The 8901-nt window shown below is 33.0% G+C and overlaps 1 long non-coding RNA gene across 1 annotated transcript in view; it reads left to right on the forward strand.

Annotated features, from left to right (window-relative positions):
* LOC135212761 (uncharacterized) overlaps window positions 1–4169 on the forward strand; it is a 42809-nt gene extending 38640 nt beyond the window's left edge. Inside the window, exons 3-4 of the long non-coding RNA XR_010313990.1 lie at window positions 838–875; window positions 4122–4169. This is a non-coding gene — a long non-coding RNA (uncharacterized LOC135212761). The remainder of the gene's footprint in view (window positions 1–837; window positions 876–4121) is intronic.
* Window positions 4170–8901: the final 4732 nt, after the last annotated feature.

Raw genomic sequence — 8901 nt, forward strand, 5'->3', positions numbered from 1 at the left:
TGTCTGCAGAGAGCACAGCTACATTGTATGTTCTAAATGCCAAGTCTAGAGTGTAGTAGCCAGCGCCGTTAAAACTGTTGGTCCTCTAGTGTAGCGTTTCATAGAACTCTGTAAGGTGTTTAGTTCAGTATATTAATTATTAATTTACATCTTTCATTGAATGAAATAATGTTTTTTTAACAAAAATGTCCTAACAATACCAATGCTTATTAAGATATCATTTTAAATATAAATTTTTTAATTTTTTCCACTTTTTCAGTGGAATTGTTTTTCAAAAAGTACATTTTATGTACTTAATTTGAGACAAGAATTTAATTATTTTTGTCTTAAATATATACTTCATATGATAAATATTCAGGAATAAAACAAGTATTTAGTTTAAATCGTCTTAGTTATTACCTAATATGAAAAGTCTGTACGAAGGGTCTTTGAGACCCACCTTCAGCATTGGTGTCATAGCAAGAGATGTCTGCATCCAAGGGTTAAATATACTCAAGAATATGTTGAAAGGTCCTTCGTCATACTTCCACAGTAAAGCCAACTGGCTCACCTGACCCCCTAATATGGGTATCCTCAAGAAACAGTTTTTACTCTGACCTGTAAAACTAATTTACTTACTCATCAGACATACCTATAAGCTAGTCATTTTCATTCTTGAATTTCCTGTATTTATTTTTATTTCCTAATATTTCGGCAGTTCAGAAAAATCTGATCATAATTAACGCTTTCAAGGTATTGTGTGGTTGTGTGTTTTTTTCGTTATTTTTTTTAGTTTCTTTATTCTCTAGACATAAGTCGAATTCATAATCTCTGAAAATATATTTCCTTTTCTTTCAGGGATAATCACCGTCCTCGATGCGAAGTATACGGAACATGTAAGTACCCAGTAACATTTTAATAGATTTTGTACCCAGTAACGTTTTAATAGAAATTGTGCCCAGTAATATTTTAATATTTTTTTTTACCCAGTAATATTTTAATAAATTTTTTGCCCAGTAACATTTTAGTAAATCAAGTTCCAAGTGATATTTTAATAAATTAAATACCCAGTAACATTTTAACAAATTAAATACCCAGTAACATTTTAGTAAATTAAGTACCCAGTAACTTTTTGATAAGCACCCAGTAATATTTTAATAAATTAAATACTTAGTAACATTTTGATAGATTAAATGCCTAGTATTATTTTAATAAATCAACTACCCAGTAACCTTTTGATTAGTTAAGTACCCAGTAACATTTTAACAAATTAGGTGTCAGTAGCATTTTAATAAATTAAGTAACCAGTAACATTTTGATAAGTAGCCAGTAACATATTTTAATAAATTAAGTACCCAATAACATTTTAACAAATTAAGTTGCCAGTAACATTTTAATAAATAAATTAAGTACCCAGTAACATTTTGACAAATTAAGTAGCCAGTAACATATTTTGATAAATTAAGTACCCAATAACATTTTAACAAATTAAGTACCCAATAACATTTTAACGCATTAAGTACCCAATAACATTTTAACAAATTAAGTGCCCAGTAACATTTTAATATATGTTGATCAACTTTCTTTTGAGCGAATATGTAGCATTTGAATTATGTATTTAAAGCTACGGAAAAATAATTTTAAAATAATGGAAATCGTTATGTACAGAAAGTTTTGCGATATCGTCTTAGAATTCCTAAGTTTGTTTTGAAAGTTGTAGTTCGGAGGACAAATCAATATTATTCAGTGTCTGGGTTTTTTACCATATATATATATATATATATATATATATATATATATATATATATATATATCTATATAATGTGTGTGTGTGTGTGTGTGTGTGTGTGTGTGTATATATATATATATATATATATATAATATATATATATATATATATATATATATGAATATGAATAATTATCACATCGCCGTGATTCATATAAATTATTCGAGCTACAAATGCCCTTTAATATCTAATTCGCTCCACCTCGGAATTGATATATTTTCATATATATAAACCTAAGGGGAATTTTTTAGTTGATGAATAATTTCGTCCTCTCGTGGGTTCTAACCGCCGCCCATAACATTTGTAACTCGAATAATATATATATATATATATATATATATATATATATATATATATATATATATATATACATATACATGTAATATATATACATACATATATATATATATATATATATAATATATATGTGTGTGTGTGTGTGTGTGTGTATGTGTGTGTGTGTGTGTGTGTGTATATATATTTAATTTTTCATAATTATTACATTTTTTAGTATTTTTGTACGGCTTTCATCGCTTTGTTTGATTTACTTCCCCAGTTATTTGGATTTTTTTTTCAAAACCTAAAATAGACAGGGTAACAATTAAACAACCTGTTCCTTCGGCCTCTCCGCTTAAAGCTTTCTAATAACTTATGAAAAATTAATTTCAATTTTAATTGCTGAAAAGTCATCTCATATAGATATAAAAAACAAAATTTTCATGTAGTGGTAAAATTTTAAGTAGAAACATATGAGATATATATATCTGTACTACATTTGTGATTGATACGTTTTATGAAGGAATTGTTATAGAGAACTTTTTTTTTTTTTGGCAAGTTGTTTAATGTCAGCTTCAATCACTGTCATTTTAATGTCATTTGACAACTGAGGTCATGACGCCGTAAGGTATGACCTCACGGTATGACGTACATCGATCAATCAGTCATTCCTTATCAATGCCAGTTGTGACGCCACCGCATAGCGCTCTGTTAATCAATACAAATCATGAGAAAAAAAGGAAAAAATATGATCGCATTTGTGGCGTCAATGCAAAACGAATCAATCAGTCAATCCTTCAAATAATGATAAAACAAATTAGTCAATTCTTCAAATAATGATAAAACGAATCAATCAGTCAATCCTTCAAATACTGATCAAACGAATCAGTCAGTCAATCCTTCAAATAATGATAAAACAAATTAGTCAATCCTTCAGATAATGATAAAACGAATCTATCAGTCAATCCTTCACATAATGATAAAACGAATCTATCAGTCAATCCTTCACATAATGATAAAACGAATCTATCAGTCAATCCTTCACATAATGATAAAGCGAATCAATCAGTCAATCTTTCAAATAATGATAAAACAAATCAATCGGTCAATCCTTCAAATAATGATAAAACGAATCAATAGTCAATTCTTCAAATAATGATCAGCCAAGATAGACCGTTGTATAGCACGTAGGTCAATTCAAACGAGAAAGGTCACTTGCAACGCCAGAGCATAATCCGAAACCAGTCAATGAATCAATCAGCCAATTAGCCGACGAGCGAATTAGTCGAAGTAATTATCGGCGGAGGAAGAAGGACGCGAAGCGATCTGCGCATCGCTGTGCATTCGTCGAGGGGCAATTTCTTCAATCTCTCCCCCCCCTCCCCCTTTCCCAATACCATTATGGCGTCTTGTTCCTCTTAGTTCGTTACTCGTTTTTTTGTCCGTAGTATTTTTCATGCCGGGGGAGTCTTTATACCCGCTTGTTCAATTACATGATCGCGGTTCGCCTGTCTTCTTTCTTTTTTTTTTCTTGGGGGGGGGGGGGGGTGGAGGAGGAGGGCAGAAGAAAATTGTGTCAGGGCAGTAAATGGAGGAGTAAGAGGGGAAATGAGGTTGTTAAGAAAGGTCGGGGGAGAGGGGAGAAGGGAAGGGAAGTGCTCGAGGACTCACAGGAATGAGGGGAAGAGGAGCAGCCGCTCGATTTGTACTCTACTTTCTTTTACTCCTTTCGAAGGCAGGGAGGCAGGAGAGAGAGAGAGAGAGAGAGAGAGAGAGAGAGAGAGAGAGATTATTTTATTTGGAAATTGCAATATCTTCATCCGGCATTTTTGGTTTCCTAGAACATATTTGAAATGAAAAGAAAAAAGTGTTATCCTTTGCACCCCTTTGGCCTAAAAGTAAATGTTTGGTTTTTAGATTTGAGACCGTATTATCACCAACAATATCTTCCAATTCCCTTGGAAAAAAATAAATGAATGGGTAATCATACGTTTGAGAACATTTTTATTTTAAATTTTGAAAGTACTATTTTACAATACGGTTGTTCTAATGAGTGTCTTCATTGTTTTGTTCACAGAACCTCCTAGAGAAAAAACCCGATTGTGTCACAAATGAAGCTGTAAGGTAAGGTTCTGGTCTGGAATCATTTTCTTGTACGAATTTATTGAATTCCATTTAATTCAACTCCTTCTGTTCATTTGGTAACCTTGACTGCGGGAATTGGCCGCAGTTCTCTCTTTTTAAGTTGGCCCTCAGTGAATTTCCAAGAATTCTCAGTAAGACTTGCACAGTGACCATTTTATAAATAAGTTTTGAAGTTCACTTTGCTCATTTTTTTTAACGAATTCCCCCCCCCCCAATTTTTTTTTTTAATATATTTTCCTGGTATAGAAAGGGCTTGCGTTAACTTCGTCTTAGGACTTCCAGTCAGTCTTTATATATATATATATATATATATATATATATAAAATATATATATATATATATATATATATATATATATATATATATATATTATATATATATATATATATATATATATATACATATATATATATATATATATATATAATATATATATATATATATATATATATATATATATATATATCGCCAAAGAACCTCAAGTAATGCCTACATGGCGATATATATATATATATATATATATATATATATATATATAATATATATATATATGTATATATGTATATATCGCCATGTAGGCATTACTTGAGGTTATTTGCAGCGTCCCTTCGGCCCCTAGCTGCAACTCCTTTCGTTCCTTTTTACTGTACCTCCATTCATATCTCTTCCCTCCTACTTTCCAACCCCCCTCACCCTCCTAACAATTGTTTCATAGTGCGAGTGCGAGTTATCCCCCTTTATACCTCTCAGACCTTTCTACTCTCAATTTCCTTTGGCCAAATCCAGTATTCTTCTTCTCTTCGCCATATAGGAATTGTGTGTTTTTTAAGGCTGTGCAGAAATGTCTATTAAATAGTCACTTAAAATAAAGTCGTGTATAATTACATTCTCAGTGTTGCATTTTATCCAGCATCTCTCAGTTTCACTATGCGTTTAATGGTATAGATAGAATTTAGGCCAAATGCCAAGCTCTGAGACCTGTGAGGTCATTCAGCGCTGATACGGAATTTGACAGTAAGAAGGTTTGAAAGGTGTAACAGGAGGAAAACCTCGCAGTTACACTACGAAACAATTGCTAGGGAGTGTGGGAAAGTCAAAATGGAAGAAAAGAGAATGTGAACGGAGGTACAGTAAAACGAAATGACAGAAGGGACGCTTTAAAGGCCTTTAAGTAATGCGTAAAGTGCGCCACTTGAGGTGCACTGATGGCACTACCCCACTACGGGTACCTGCGTTTAATGTTTTCACCAAATGCCGGATTTTCAAACATTCCACCTAGCAGTAGTTCGATTTTCACGTGGTGGAAGACATGAAGTTTCTCATGTAGCATTTTCTTAAATTTTATTTGTTCTCTGTCCCTAACATATTTCCCTGGATTGGTTGTAGTTCACATTTTTTTTTTTTACTTTTGGGTTTTGTAAGAACTAAATGTTAGAAAGCTATTAGTTTTGTAAATTTCACGTTTTATCTAAACCATAATATTCCACACCATTATTTCAGTGTTCGCTCCTGCATTATATAATAGTTTGTAACGAGATATATTCTCTTTATTCCATCTTACCACTCTCTCCTGACAATTGTTTCTTGGTGTAACTGCAACTGCGAAATTTTTGCTCCTGTTACACATTAAAACCTTTACTCTCAGTTTCCCTTTCAGCGCTGAATGGCCTCATGGGTCCCAGCGCTTGACCTTCGGCCTAAATTTTACATTCCATTCCGTGATGCCAGAGTAAGTTTATTTGTGGTTTATTTGGTCTGTTTACAGAGGTGGCGCTGTCGGATCTCCTCATTCTCAACAAAACTGATTTGGTCGACCCTCAACAGTTACAGACTGTGACAGACCTTGTGAGGTAAGTGGAAAGGTGGTCATGTGATCAGTTAGATTTTTTGCACGCGAATTTGTCAAGTAACGGGAAACTGAGAGGTCGTTGTAACGTTGTGCGTTTCGAATTTGGTGTAGGTTTGCCTTTGGGAATTCAGTGGAGTGTTATGCGGTGTAATTTGGGATTAGTAAATCGTCATTGGATATTACAAATCGTAGATGTTATCTTAATGCGTATACATATGCGACGTTTAGCTAAGCAAGAGCACAACATAATGCTATTCCTCTGGAGCGCCTCAGTGGCATGGCCGGTGTGGTGTTGGCGTACCACCTCGGTGGTCGCGAGTTCGATTCTCGGGCATTCCAATTGAGGGGTAAGGAGATGTGTCTTTCTGGTGATAGAAGTTCCACTCTCGACGTGGTTCGGAAGTCACGTAAAAAAAGCCGTTGGTCCCGTTGCTGAATAACCACTGGTTCCATGCAACGTAAAAACACCACACAAACAAACCTTATTCTTCGGAAGCTTAGATCTCAAATCAGTGGCCCCTTTGGTGGGCTTGTTCCATTTGAATAGGTTTCATCTACTGTTTAACGATAATAATAATATTTTTAGAATTTCCTTTTCATTTTATAGTTGAATGAAGTTCCCAATCAGCCTTAAGGTTTGTCATTACCAGTCATATTCTGGGCAGATTCTAAAGTCAGGTTTTTCGTTGGCAAAATTAAAACAGCGTTCTATTTGTGTAGAGCCGCCTTGATTTGAAGTAGATTTTATATTACAAAAATTATTTTGTAAAGTATCGTAAGCTTGTTCAAGTTCTGTCGGTAATCTGTGTCGGAGGCAATTTTAAACTCGTTACTTGAAAGTAACTTTAAACTCGTTACTTGACAGTAGTTTGTGTGTAAGTCTCCACTTTTGCTGTGTCGATTTAATGCTGAACTAAATTCGGAGAATCGTCTTGGACTGAGAAAAAAAAAAAGCTACTGCATCATACCTAAACTAAACAAAAGATGTGATACAATATTATTTCAATTGTGATACAATATTATTTTAATGGTGTGATGCAATGCTATTTTAATTGTGTGATACAATATCATTTTAATGGTGATATAAAAAACATTTGAATTAAGTGATACAATGTTATTTTATGGTATGATACAATATTTATTTTAATGGTGTGATACAATATTATTTTAATGATGTGATACAATATTATTTTAATGGTGTGATAGAATATTATTTAAGTAGTGTGACAATTTAACAATTTGATACAAATTACTTTCACGGTGTGACACAAATTATTTTAGTGGTGTGACGACACAGTTTAACAATTTGACACAATATGATTTTAATGGTCTGATACAATATTTTGATGTGATACAATATTACTTTAATGTGAATATTCTCACGGTGTCATTGAAGAAGAATCAGCGCTCTGTCCAGCTTTAGCGAAAGGTATCCGTATCAGAGGTGAGAGTATGCACATCTAAGAAAACCGCGACTTATCTTGACAAATGTGCCCCGTTTACGTGTGATGGTAATCATCGCTTATCAGTTAACGCAAACAAAATGTCATCATGATGACTTTGTATGCGGTAATTCGCCCCTTTTACAACCGACCAGAACACGTTGGAATTTTATTAAGAGGAAAGGGGTCATTTTGACTTTTAAGAAAAAGGGCTATTTGTGTCTTTGTGGCTGTTAATATTCACCGCTTATCAATTAACTTGAAGGAGGTGTCTTTCTAATATTCTCCCCCTCAACCTGGATATGTCATAATCTTGGAAGAAGGCGGTATTCCTGTAATACGTGTTAATATTCACACCCTGATCATCGTCTGAATAATATCGTAATTTTCTTGGAAGGAAAGGGGCCGTTGGGTGCGGTCTTGTGAAATAGATGGAAAGATAGAAAAATAAACACAAATATATATATATATATATATATATATATATATATATTATATATATATATATATATATATATATATATATATATATATATATATATATATATATAATATTACAAAACAAGCTAATTGATGAAGAAAAAGGACCGACAGATGTTTTGATAGCAACATATACCCCTGCGTTGATTGAATGTTTCAATGCATAAAACTGCAAATTGAGCAGCCTTAGTATAGGGCATGTTTTGAGTTTCGTTCTAAGAGTTAGTTAAAAGGGGAACGTAACAGATTCCCGAAGGCATGGCTTTACATTTTTATGTTTAAAAATATATACATAGATAATTGTGGATTTGTTTCTCAAAATATTGTAAGCGTTATTTAAAAACAAAAAATAATTTACCAAAATAAACATTAACTGTGGGATTTGTTTCTCCAAATATTGTAGCGTTATTTAATATGCATGTCGGTCTTTTTGTAGATGTTTCTCATTGATTTATGTTTATTTAAATTGATTATGATTTTATGTGATTATCAGCAGACTCTGCTTGTAGTAATTAGAGAGAAACGTCGTCATAAAATTATTAGAAAACATTACCAGCAATAATTGGAAACACCAGAATACTTTAGACTCAAGCGTATGGACGTTATAAGTAATTTAATTGTTTCCAGTGATGGTATATAACGTTTTTGTGTTTCTTTTTTCATAATCTTCTGTTATCTTTTGCCTTTTCACCTCCAACTTGGGAGGTATGGTTACGTATTTATTCTTTCTTCTTTTTAGTGTCCGTAGAAGATTCAAGTGTTTTGTTTTTATCCGTAGATACTTAAGAAACATTATCATCGATTTTTACTAAAGGTTTTTCATCTACGAAAAATTAATTTTTCAGATTTTTCTAAACTCAGATTCCACAAACAGACACGAATGAGAAAGCAAGTACGTGCTCATGGGGGCTCTGTGTTCTCTGGTAACCCCCACCGCATCG

This window comes from Macrobrachium nipponense, chromosome 19 (genome assembly GCF_015104395.2).
Source record: "Macrobrachium nipponense isolate FS-2020 chromosome 19, ASM1510439v2, whole genome shotgun sequence".
NCBI lineage: Eukaryota > Metazoa > Arthropoda > Malacostraca > Decapoda > Palaemonidae > Macrobrachium > Macrobrachium nipponense.